General features: G+C 45.6%; 1 protein-coding gene across 3 annotated transcripts in view; it reads left to right on the top strand.

Annotated features, from left to right (window-relative positions):
• The window catches only part of C4H11orf24 (chromosome 4 C11orf24 homolog), a 32801-nt gene that overhangs the window by 8573 nt on the left and 10992 nt on the right, over nt 1–13236 (top strand). The window contains exon 1 of one of the 3 annotated variants that reach the window (XM_013953013.2): nt 12681–12768. The exons of the other annotated variants lie outside the window; for them this stretch is intronic. The gene's annotated coding sequence lies outside the window, so the exon portion shown is untranslated. Of the gene's footprint in view, nt 1–12680; nt 12769–13236 lie in introns of those variants that run through there. 3 annotated transcript variants of the gene reach the window in all.

Genomic DNA, 13236 nt, shown 5'->3' with positions numbered 1-13236 from the left:
CTAAAACTAAAGCCCCAAATAGTTTCTTTACAGCTATGCAGGTGCAGGGGCAAGTCTCAGTATGGTGTATTTTATCTATTTGAAAATGTGCAGACAGCTTCTCTAATGTCTAATTATAAGTCATCACTCTGGCCAAGCCACTTGATGTAAAATAAAGTTAGTTTACCTGTTGTGAAGTTAAAATCCCTACAGAGCTGAGACAGTCAAGAACTGTGAACAAGCGAACAGGAAAGAAACCTCTTGCAGGGTTACTCTGTTGCTTCTGCACAGAGGAACAATTCAAATTACCTGCTGTGCAGGAAAGGATGCCCCTCTCCCCTCTGAGCTGGTGGCCTTGCAGGAGATGAGGTAGATGCCCCTGTGATCACTGCCATGCATGCCACGAGTTCCCATTATTAGCCAGTCTCAGCACCACTCGCCACAGCAGCCAGCCTGCTGCAACTGCTTTGGTGTGTTCTTGCATGCTGTTGTGTTAAAAAGGGGTTATGCTTTCCCCTGCCTTGGCATCCAGCTGAAACCAGTCTGCTGCTAGGACCTTGAAGAAGTTGACCAGTAAGTTGTGCTTGGAGATACTTGTAGGGAATCCCTGAGGTGCTACATCTCTGCAAAAGGTTTTGACTTTTGCTACCTGATATGTCCACACCATCGTTTCTGGGCCTTTATTATAAATGTTGCAGTGGACCTTGAGTCAACATCCTGTAGGACTTCACGGTCAGTCAGCTTATTGTGCCATCCTAACAGACCTTAGGAGCACGAGACTGTCTGCGTGCGATAAAACCAAAGGTCTGTCTAGTCTAGTATTTGGTCTTCAACAGTGATCACTAGTGGTGGCTAGAGACCTCATCCCCAGGCATTTGATATCATGAGACCCTTTGGAATTAGTTGAAAATCTGATATCCTCTCACTCTTCCGTTTCTTCAGAGATCTTTGTGTGTGTGTAATAGCAGAGGCTCCAGCACAAGTCTCTGGAGCTTTGCTGGTAGCAACTTGTCATTGTGAAAACTGACTGTTTCTGATCTTTGTTTCCTATTCTTTTAACCCATCATCAATCCATGCAAAAGCCTTTCTTTGTATCCAGCAGTATCTTGCTTTGAAATGGTCCCTCACCAAAAACACTTGCAGAAATCCAAGCGCAGTACATCATTCGTGGGTTTCGCCACGAATGGCTTCAAAGACTTCTTTGGGTCTGAAAGACTATTTCTCGCTACAAAAGCTGTGTTGACTCTTCCTGAAGCCACCAAGCAAGGCAGTAATCAGCATTGACAGTTATATCTTTCTCATTAGCTTATTACAGTGTTTTTCAGTGGATGGCCTACAATTTGTATTTTCCTTGTGGATATGGCAGTGTCTATGCGCTCTGACTGCAGCGACCATCTCTGAGACAGCAGACTTGGCTAAACTAGACACCTGGTAAGGCTGGAGTGCATCACTGACCTTGTCTGGAGCACACCTGGCTAGTAAGCACGTTTCAGGCAGCAAAGCCAGCAGGGCAGCTTGTCATGACTGATTATTGCCGAGCTGTTAACAGGGTGGAGCGCTGACCCACAGCCAAAGACAACTTTATGGGCCAGCGGGTGATTCATGCGTGTTGGCAGTGTCTACTGGTGCTGTACCCTGATCCTGCACGGGTTATCTTGCACCAGTGAGCCCAGGCTTTGCAAGGCGAAGGGAAGGCGATGCTGCTGCACGTCACCTTTGCACATTGCTGCTTCAGTGAGATGCCGGGGCTGAGTGATAGAGACCGGTGCCAAATCTGGTCCAGAGATTCAATCACTGGATGCTGAAGGAGAAAGCAACAGCATCCTTCATGTCCATGTTTCCTGTTTCAGGTGGCATTTCTCACCAGGGTGTGTATATAGAAACAGTGTTCGTTTGGGTTTTCTTTTTCAAAAGGAACAAAAAATTCTTGCACAGCTAAGTAACTTGCATATTGATGTGACAACGAAGTGTACTGAACCTGCCAGCAGTTATGCGACTTCATTTTATGCAGTTCACAGGTTGCGTTGGTTCTGCTAGGCTTACTCTCATGTCTCGAGTTAACCATATGCTTCGTGTGTTTGAAAAACTGGCACCCAAGGCGACATGCTGCTGTGGAAAGAACTGATAATGTTCTGCTGGGGCACTTACTGCTTGAATTTTAAAGGAGCGTGTGGCCTGAATGGAGCCTTAACACATACTGCTTTTGCTACCAGCTGGCTTCAAAAGCGAAAGCGTAGAAGTTGGGTTGCATAGCACTGATTTTATTTTCTCTTTAGCAGACAGCTTTTGACCCCGGTGTATTTATAGATTCCCACTTGTTGCTCTTCCATCAGTTGCAAAGGGAACAGGAGTTTCTAGGCTTTAGAAATCTTGTAACATCTGGAAGCTGGACTTGTGCTTTTTGATTGCTACTTTGGAAGTTTGCCCTTGAAAATTGTAACTTTGTCCACAGATGTAAGATATTTAGTATATAATGTTTGCTAAGTATATACCACATTGCACTCAAGCATGCGTGTTTACGGTTGCACTTGAGCAAGATGCAATGCAATCTGTTCAGTGACTGCACAGCTGTAACAGAAGAGGATTTCATATGCTGATGACCCATTCTCGTAGGGGACGTCTGGAAGAAAGGGAGAATTATAGAATTAAATACAAACAAAATACTGATTTTCTTTGCCTTTGCCTTGCTGCTGGAGGGTTTGGCACTATTAGCAAGTTCGTTCTTTCTCTGTGGTAGGTTCTCCAGTTGGTCTTTGACCTCTCTGAAACCAGAAACAGATGTCACACAAACTGTTGTGGAGTGGGCAAGTTGTCCCCTGGGAACTGGCTGGAAACTGCAAACCCTTGTGCTAAATGAGCTCTTAGGTTATTGTATGTCTTGGGACAAATTCATTTATTTGCAAAACCAAATGGAAAGCAGATTACACCTGTGGAGATACCTTCTGGATTTAAAATATATGGTCTGAAATTGAGATTCATTAGGTATATACCACAGTGCATCCAAGCATTTACAGTTGCTACTATCCAAGATGCAATGAATTTCATCCAGTGAACATACAGCAATAACTGAGTGGATTTCATATGCTGATGATTCATCTTCATAAAGGATGAATGAAGGAGAAAATCTGTAAATAAAATACATGCTCAAATTTATCTTAGTGTTTTCTGTAAGGTGATGTGCAAGAGGTGGTGGAGAGCCCACAGGCAATTTCATTGCACTTATGTGTATATTTTCTTACCTGTCTTGTCACCTTGATAACAAGGTTAAGATGAGGAGGAGTGAGTGAGCAAAGAAGAACAATTAGGTGTAAATAGCTTGATTTAGTTTTTTGCAAACTAAAGTACAAACCCTCTCATTAGACAAAAATAAAGATTTTTTGCACAAATGTTATAAGAAATCTTAACCTGACCATTTCTATCACTGTATTTCAGACGCTGTAAATGACCTCTGTTACAGCAGCTTGGAGTGAGTTCGTAATGCTGGTTTAAAGCTAACAGTTTTATTTCCTTGTGCCACTTTATTAAAACACTACATACCACTAATTTGTCCTTAGTATGTCTGGCTGCTTCACTGCTACTTGAAGACATTAGTGTCTGAAGGACTGAAGGTGAGTGCTTGCAAAAAGGCCATGGTGCTCCCTTCTGACCCTTGTGCTCCAGAGGCACAGGGCGGAGTTAGGGATTTGTCTTCAGGTCTTTGGTTCACTTTTTCCTCTCGTCTTCTGGAAGGTTAATGCAAGAGAAAAGTGAAGGATTCTTTTTGTGCAGCACCTCTGAAAAGCAACAACTGAAATGGTGGGAAAATAGTTTAAGTGGTTATGGATTGTTTGATGTTGTAGACAGTAATATGTGGAAAGAGAGCACTTTCACTCTTGGCCTGTCTTGGCTGGAGGATTTGGTAAGCAATAGTATTCCACCCATGACTCCTCTTCAGGTGCCTGTCACAGTAAGTAACGTGGTGTGAACGTTTAATCCTCGCTGCAGGGCACTTTTTCTGCTCTGTTCTCTGCTTGGGCAGATATACCTGATAATGCAATTGAAATGAAAGTGCTCTCCTGCAAAGTGGCTCAAATGTCCAAGAAATTGAGTGCTGAGGAAGCAGTTGGATTTTGTTGGGAATCTGATGGAGGTAGAAGTGCCACTTTCCAGGGCAGAGGAAGCCTTTAACTTCTCCATGCTTTGCAGTGAAGCTTGTTTGAAAAAAAGCTCACTCCAGTGAAGATCTTCCCGTTGAATGCTGAAAGTACGAGTCGCTTGACTGCTGGGTTTCATCCACCCTCTCAGGAAAACGAGTGCGTTTAAAGTGTGAGTTGTTAAAATAGCTTTGTTAAACCCTTCTGTGGACACTGCCAGGGCAGATGACGTCTCCCTGCCCTGCTGCAGCTCTTTCATGCTCCCTTGTGGGACACCCCTCCTCAGAGCCTGTAGCTTTGTGTTAGCTGTGTTGAAGAGGAGTGAAAACTTCCAGTAACTTGGGCAGCGAGTGAGGCAGGGAGGGGGAGAGAACAACACTGTTGTTTTGTCTCAAATCTGAGACATTTCTCTTCCAGCCATGTTCTGCAGTTGCAATTTCCCTACAGTATAAAAAAAGCATCTTTGTTCTATGTTGATGAAATCCATTGAGCTCTATTCATCTTGGTGATTGTTTTTCAAAGATCAGACTCCTTCAAATGCGTATAGCTTTTAAAAAATGGACCCTCTTTTCACCTGTGAGGAGGAAACAGTCAAACTCTGAAGCTGTAAAATTCTGCTGTGTTGAAGCAAAGCTTGTAAGGCGAAGTAACGTCTTTTATTTGGTCATGTGATACAGTTGGGATAGGAAAGCAGACAAGATTTCGGTGATATAGAATCTTTTTATATTTGTTGATGTGCTGCTGGGTAAAAACTGAGGACTGAGACAGCATGGAGTCATCAAAGGGTGCTCTAGAAGGAAAGCTGCATGTGGACCCCATCTGTCTAGTAAAATGCTGAACACACCATGAGAGAAGGATTATGGGTGAAATGCAGCTTTTCACTTCCGCATGGTACGAGTCAAACTGGTGTCCGTAGTGGTTGCAGTAACCCGTTATGGTCAGCTGCTCTGCTGACTGTCTGTAGATGCCCGTGGCATGCAGGTAACCCCGTGGAACAGCTTTGGTGTCCTTGTAGCAGAAGATGAATAAATAGAGCTTCCGGATCAGGCTCAGAAAGGGTCACAAGAACCTATTACTGCATGTGCGGCTCCTCTTCCACGAATAAAGGACAAGTACAAGGACCTTTTTACCGGGAAAGCATTGAGGAGCTCAGGTTCAGAGCAGCAGCTAACTGCAGGCGCTCAGCACCGTCCTCCCTGCCTGTGTGAGGAGCTTACCAGTACTGAGCTAGGCTGAAGCAGTTCTTCAGGTGCCACCTCAGCGGCCACAGAGATCAACAAGAACTGTGTTCACTTTAAAAACATGTCAGGGTTAGAATAAAGAGAGTGAGGGAGAGGAAAAGGATGTTTTTCCTCCAGGTTTTGATGACTCTAAGTTGCGTTTAGATTGGTGCATGGCTTGGAGAAGACTCTTCCTGGCTACGAAGAACCTATAGCTGGGCAGGCCAGCAAGGGTTAGGAGAGCTGCTGTTGCGTTCGGTTCTCCCTTTGTTTGGGAAGAGCAGACTTGGCTAAGCTTCGCCACCCACCCTGCCCTGTGATTTCCACATCTCTCGAGCTGTATAAATCACAAAGCAGGGAGGCGTGTGGCCAGCAACCTTCATTTGTTATTGCTATAAATGTCTTCCCAGCTTTGAGAGTTTGGGAGGAATCTTTTGATTTGTGCCAATATGTATATGGTGAAAACCTCTCTAGTATAATACCAGCTTGTGATAAGCTGGGATGTTTTTTTATTGCATCTCACCTGGCAGCCCTTCCATATAAAGCTGCTACTTTTTTTTCTTTTTTTTCCCTAAAAACAGGGTTGTTGAAAAAGAAAAGAACCCTATAATCTCGGTGTCTCCAGGCTGTTTTATTTGGGGGAATAACTGCAGATGGAGGCAAGTATCTCCGATTTAATTCTCTGTTTCAGGATTTGCACAAAGGTCCTGCTTCCCTGCAGAGAGGGGAAATGACCAAAAATGGTCCAAAAGGTCCTTGCTCCCAATTCTTCTAGCACTGAACATAAGTTCCTCCTCAGTCCTTGCACTGGGACCATGTTCTGGCCATTTCCAGGCTGCCTGAATTTTTCTTCTCTGTTTCTGAGCTCTCCCCAGTGTTGCCTTATGCTTTTTTTTATTGTAGGTTGCCATCTCTTCTGTGCGTGGCCTTGCTCAAAACCATGCACAGGCTTAAATTCCTGAGCAAACTTGCTGAACTCTGTGGATGGAGACACATCCTATGTTTCTAAATGCCCCAGGTGATTATTATGGCTATATGAACCTGTAGAGGAGCTTCATGATTTCTCAGAAATCTGAGCTGAAAGATAGCATTTGAGAATATCAACTTAGTGAAATGTAACCTGACCTGTATTGGCAGGAAATTGCTGACTGTGGTAAAATTCTGCTGGGCTGGAGTAAGGTGAGGTGACCAGACTTTAATGCATTTCAGTTTTATTTGCTCCAAAAGTAACACTTGCTTAATTGTACCTTCAGGCTGAAATCACTTCTTGCGGAGGCCTCTGTTAACTCCAGACTTGGCAGCTTTGAATTTAACAGCAGCTCAGAAGCAAGTTATTCCACTGTGAGTGTGCACTGTGTTTTTCCTTGGGAGAGCCGGTTCTGGCTTCCAATGCCATCTCTCAGCAAGCGCAAAGCATCAGTGTTGCAGAGCATCTGCTTCTGCAGGCACGTTAAGAAACCCAAATCATGAGCTGGCCTCCCAGCCCACTTCATCTCCTCCCATGACGCTTGCTTGGTGGCTGCAGAGTTCATACGGGGGCCTGTGGGGGTGGTTCCCTTGGGGGGGTTTGCTGGAAGTCGTGTTCAATTTGAAACATGCAGTGTAAAATGCCCTACATGTGATCTCCTGTTCTCGTGAGACAGGAGCATGTCTGAAAATTTGCTGGCTTCTTTTGGTGCAGATCAGACCAGAGAAGGTTGCAGCTGAGCCATAGTGCACATTTTTATTCCTCGGAGGTATTTGTGTTGACAGATTTATTGTCCTGTCCCAGCTTTATGCAGTTAGCCTTTGGCAGTTCATTTTTCTTTATATTAAAACTGGATTGTTTCAGATATTCCAAAACAAGCCACATTTTCATAAATGAAACAGCTGCCTGGTCATTTTTCACAGGGAAAGTGTCCCACTGAATAGTACTTCTCACCATCTGAAATGCAGAACATAGAAGTGAGCAGGGGTGAGGGAGGATGATGGATGATGATGATTTTTTTGTTTTTTAGGCCTTAACATTTATTTTGTCAGAGGCAAAGTGTGATGGGCACAAAGCCTTGCCAATGCCAGTGAGCTCTCTGCATCAGTGGCGTAAGAAATGCATAGAAACTTAGCACTGAGGATGAGGTATTTTCTCATCAGTTTGCATGTAAAGAATGGGAATTGTTGCTCCTTCTTCTCCGTCCATCGCTACCAGCTGTTAGGAGAGTGGTCAGTGGGGTTTTTTGTTTTTGTTGTTTGTTTTTCTCCTAAATGCACTTGTCGTGCTCAAGCTCTGTGAAGGAAGTACAGGTGGGGAACTGAGTCACAGAAAGATGGAGGCAGCCTGTGATCTGGGAGATGGGTAAAGTTGATAAACAGCTTCAGAACAAAACTAGCTAAAGTAAAAACCGCCCACAAAAACCACTGCAGCTAAATCTGTGCAAGACTGTGAGTCGGTTGCCCTGCATTGCTTCCGCAGGAAGCTGGAAATGGAGAAGGGACCTGAACTCAGGTCTCGGCAGTTGTTAGACATGGGCTCTGACCACCAAAACCTCCTTCCTCTCTGGGCTCTTGATAGGAAAGGAAGGTCAAGCAACTTGCTGAAACCCCTGAAATTAAAGGGTGAAGTCCTTTAACCTCTGCACGCCTGAGGTCAGCTGCTCAGTTTGCAATTAATCCACCTGTTGTGTGCGAAAAGGCTTTCCAGGCCTTTTGCAGGACCGTGGTAGTATCGGTCTTGTGCAGATGCTTCTCCCAGTTGCTGTCCCCAGGGAGCTTGGCCCTGTGTAGTGTAACGTGCCTGTGTCACTGTGGGAGCCTCAAGTGCTTTGTAGTTGTGAAAGCTTCGCGTGTCAACCAAATCCCAACGCAAACACGCAGTTTCTCAGCACGCCTTGTGAGGTGTTTCGCCTCTTTGAAGGAGACTTTAAGGTGTTTATTCTTGTTCTGTTATTTTTGGCATTCACAAGCAGAAGAAATTACTTTCTGCAAGAAAATCCTGTGTGGCAGCTGAAGAAATACCGATTTTTAGCAGCTGCAGACTTCCTTCAAAGAGCATCATTCCTACCCCAAACTCCCGGGGAATACAGCAGCCAGAGCAGCCTTCTCGCAGGTGGTCCCCTCCACGATGCTGGTTTGTCCTTTGCTCTCAGGCTTAATAACTCCCACCTAGGACGGTCAGCGTGAATCCAGAGTGTGTTGGATGCTCTGAACAAGGATGCTCGGTTCTTCCGAGTTCATCCTTTGCAACTGTTGGCATGTTTTGGCTCTTCCCCGAAGCTTGTAAACGCTGCCGCAAACATTGCGATCGGCTTTACTGTGGTGTGCGTGTCGTGCAGACTGGTGGGAGGTTCAGCCATAGGCAGAGACTACGCTGCAGGCTGAGGGAGGTGGCTTGTGTTTAGGGCAGGAGAAGATGTATAATTTTAAGACTACTTAATTAAAATGTTTTCACTTATTTGGCTGTTCTCCTTAGTAGATTCCTTTTGATGAAGTTTGTGTGGACTCTTTGGCTTTGCAGGATTTTTGTTTTTGCTTTTTTTTGTGGTCATATATAGGGAAAGAGAGGCTAAACAGGAGAAACATCAGAAAAGGCAGAGCAGACTGAACCAGTGGTCCATCTAATACTATGTTCTGCCTGCTGCAGTAAGGAGTGCCAGCTGACATGGAGGAATGTGCCAACCCTTCTGTATTACTTAGCCAGCTGTGCAGTATTAAGCTTTAAAGAAATTGTGTGATAGAAGCAGTATAAATGATGTTCTTCCTGACCTGAGGAAGGTCATTTTAGCCTGGATTTTCTGAGGAGGTCGGATGCTTCACACAGTGTCTTGGGAAGCACAATCCGAGGAACTGTGTCCAGACCAGGGACCTCCTGCCCGGTCACCGGTACTGCTCTTCCTCCCCAGTAATCTCCAGCGCGCTCTCTGCTTCGCGACCTCTGCTCAGTTTGTCCTTTGCTGTTTGTAGCATGTGACCCTTGGTAGAAACAGGTTGTGCTCAGACGTGTGGCTGGTGAGTCAACAGGAGAGATGGGATATTTTAACAGCGGTTTTGAATTCACAGTTGAAGCTGTATTTACTTGCTCTGAGGCAGGGTTTTTTGCATAATGTAGTGAAATCATTTGCAAATGTTCTAGAGGGCCGGCTATTTCTGCTTTTAACAGTGTAACAAAGTGGTGGTGTTCTTGCGCGTCCCCAGGCAGCCTGCTTTGGCATTGCGTTGGGGCTGTTATAGTTTGTACGTGCCAGGCACCATTGTAGAGAGAAATCATGAGCAAAGCTTTATACGCTGGGATAAGTCCATGGTATTCTCCTGCCATTGTCCCCATCCCTCCTTCTCCCCCTGCTTACGCCAACGCGATTTGGAAGTCGGCCTGATTTACCTTGGTGCTGCCGCTTCTGTTTCCAAACCTGTGCACGTGTGCAGCTTCGCCTTAAAGGTAAGCTCGGAAAACTGAATGCTTCCCAGGATTGCAGCCCAGATCCTTGGCTCCTGCGTTCTGGCCTTGATTCACAACACAAAAAGTGCTTGTCTGTCTGTAGCAAAGCCTGCTTTAATTCTGTTTTCTAAAGACCAAATATAGCACTTTTTTGAGAGCTGACAATATAACGCTTTTTTTGCAGAGAGCTGACAAGCAACTTGAGACCAGGCCTCATGTCTTCTCAATTCGATGTGAGAGTAGCGTCACGGGTTGTGGAAGTGTGTCCCAGCCTTGTTTTCCCTGCTCTGTCGTTACACTGAGGCCCCTAGGATCCTGCACTGCGTCCTCTCACTTTATATCCCTGTAGGGCAAGGAACCACGCTGCGTTGCTCTCTGCGACTGGCCTGGCCTGCGGCTCCTCGGGAGCGTGGGCTGCGCGGATGCCTTGCTTGCAGCGAGCGAGAGCGTGCTCCCTGCGGCTGTGCAGCGTGCTGGGTCATTTCTAGTCCGTGCACCCTTGTAAGTATGAGTCTTTGGGCAGTGTCTGCTGGCTCCGCGATCACAGCTCAAAGCATCATGTGTTGCCCTGAATGATTTCCGTTCCGGTTGCTCGCTCTGTGCCTGTGATCTCCAAAGCACGCTCCCTCTCCTTCCTTGATTTTTGTCTAGTTCTGCCTCTCCCCTTTCAGCTTGCTGGGCTCCACCTGTGTTCGGCCACTGCGTGCACCTTGTGCCTGCTTAACCGGGAGCCACTGAGGCTGGCTGGGAGGGCACGGGGAGGAGGGTTTTATATGCCACAGATTTCACTCTCCTCCTGCAACACCGTCCCAATCACGGGCATGTTGTCTGAAGTAATATCTTGAGTTTTTTTGCGCAGATTCTTTGGCCTGAGAGCAGGGAAATGAGCACGAAGGGAGGAAGGCTTCCGAAGCCTGGCAGGCAGTGCCCTCTGGATGTGTGTGTACATTGCACAGTCATCAGTCATTCCGCTGTTGACTCAAAGTTATTCTGGCTTTGCAGTGTGCCTGCTCCCTGCTGAGTTATAGCTGCAGATGGTGAAAGTAGGCTTTGCACTCTTCTGAGTGCTGCCTTTTCCCAGGTGTTATTCATTTGCTTTCTTTTGCGGTTTGGTTTGACTTTTAATTTCCTTGGGGATGCTCAATAGATGAAGCAGGTTGCTCTCAAAGAGCGCGTTTTGCTCCAGTTTTCAGGAGCTTGCTGCTGATGGGGATGCTAGTGTTTATCTGCATTCGCGTTGCCTCTGACTAAGCCAGAGGATGCTTTCTGAGGAGCAACGTGGCCTGGATGGAGAGGAAGCTCTAGCTAGTCCTTCTCTGGGTTGTAGCTGTGTGGGGCAGATGCTCTGTGGAGTTACTAGGAGTCTCTGAATACAAACGGAGCCGTATGGGACTGGCTAGAAACGTGGGAGGGGAACGGGGAAGAAAAAGCCCGTTGCTTGTAATTATAAAAGGCAGTGGTTAAGTCAGGAAAAGCGATCTGTAAGTAATAATTGCAGCTCTTGTTCTGGACGTACGGGACTGTGCTGAAGTGGAGGAGGCAGGAAAAAACTTCTACTTGATACAGCATCCGAAGTGTCATCTGGGTTGCATTAAGGTATGACTGCATCTGATTATCCCTGTGCTGGGCTTGGAAAGGAGCTGTTGGCTTGTCTCTTGTATTTATAGTCAACGTGTTGTGTTTGTGTACTTCACACACACGCTCTGTAAAATGTAAAGGGACTACTATGATTTGCTAAACAACCTTTAACATTATTTTAAGCTTGTAAGTATGTATCAGTACCAAGGGCGGGGGGGAAAAAATGACTTGGAAATTATGCATATAGTACATTAAGCCAGTGCTTTCAAACAAAATAAGTAAACAATTTAATCTCCATTAAATAGGCCCTGCTCTGCCCTTTCCTCCAAACTGCTCCTTGCTTACCAGCTTCTGAGGGTCTGAATGTGTGCGGAGGGAGCACGTCTGTACTGTCTGTCTTTAATCCCGGGTCAGCTGAGAGTGGCTGTGGCTCTTTTCTACGGATCAGAGCTACTTTGTAGTGTTTCGGTTACCAGGACCCGTGTGCTGGGCACCAGTCATGTTTGGAAAGCAGCACTGCTTTTGGGAAGGGGATTAAGATTAAGTTACTGGTACTCATTTCAGCAGTTTAACACTTAACAAGTAGAAGGCTCCTTGGCCATAGCTTCCCTCTGAGAAGAGCTCGTTGTGGGCAAGGTGCTAATTTGGATGCTGAAGCCAGATAGACCTCACGTCTGTCCTTAGAGCTTCCCCAGTAACTGGTGCTTTCCTAACCTGGAAAGGCTGCCGGTCGCCTTGGAAGAGGGAAGAGGACTTTGGGCTTTCGCGCTCCCCTGGAGCTGTGGCGGTTAAGGGGGACCCAAGTCAGCTGTGATGGGAAGGACTTCTGGTGGCTTAACTTGGTTGGGGAATAGTGTGCATAGTGGGCAGACGGCTGTTTTAATATAACAGTTTCTAGACCTCGAGTGTGATCAACATGCGATCTTACAAATGTATTAGTTCTTGGGTCAGTTAAGATTGATTAGGATGGCTTTATTGGTCCTGAAGGGCTGAGATTTTAACTGTGAAATGCTGTGGTGTCTGCATTTGCAAAATGTAATTGGAGATGTTTATCCTTTGGGGGGTAGTTGCTATGACTACAAAGATATTAGTAAAGCAAGAAACAATCTATAATAATAAAACTCTATTTGTATTCATGAATTCATAGAAATACTGGATGCTGTACGTTAGGCTGATGAAGGCTATAAAGTATTATACATATAAGTCTTTTTCTGCTGAAAAGGTATTGCAAACATAAGCAGGACTCTCTTTAAAATGTAAAACTTGCTCTTTGTGCTGCATTTATTTATTTTTTCCTGATATTTACTAAATCTCTGCCTGTGGTCTGTGAACTTAACAAAAACTGCAGTTGTTTCTGCATAGCCTGATGGATGTGCAGACTGATAAATGGTGTTCTGACTGTCTTCGTGGGATACCTACAGTGTCAGTGAAGGAACTCGGATCGCTTACTGTAAGTTGAAGGATTCAGAGTTGAAAGTGCAAACTTGCTGTCCGTCAGCAATAAGGATCTGTCAGCTCGAGGAGAAGGTCTCTTTCAGACAGAGTATTTCCCATCCTCCCTTCCTGTCTTCCGTGTCTTCCCAGTTGGAGTTTGCAATGATTAAACTACGGAATATGTTAGGCTGACGGCAATGCAAAACGCTAAGGCAAACTTGTGGCAGCATCTTGTAATTCTTCTGAACAGTAGGGAAAAACATGAAAGTTTCCTTGGCTGAATAACTCAAACGCACATTATCCCATTGTAAAAGCGGGGCTGCTTTCCTGAGCAGCCGATCCTAGTGTACCGTGTCATGGGGGGCTGTGTTGTGTGTGTCACACAGGTTGTCTCCTCTCCCGCAGCAAATCTGTTGCAGCTCCAGCTAACATTCACTTGGAAAAGCAAGTGATGAGGCAGAAAGAGTAAAACGCAAATGTTGCT

The sequence above is a fragment of the Apteryx mantelli genome, chromosome 4, assembly GCF_036417845.1.
Source record: "Apteryx mantelli isolate bAptMan1 chromosome 4, bAptMan1.hap1, whole genome shotgun sequence".
Classification (NCBI taxonomy): Eukaryota; Metazoa; Chordata; class Aves; order Apterygiformes; family Apterygidae; genus Apteryx; species Apteryx mantelli.
This window is presented reverse-complemented; position numbering and strand designations above follow the sequence as displayed.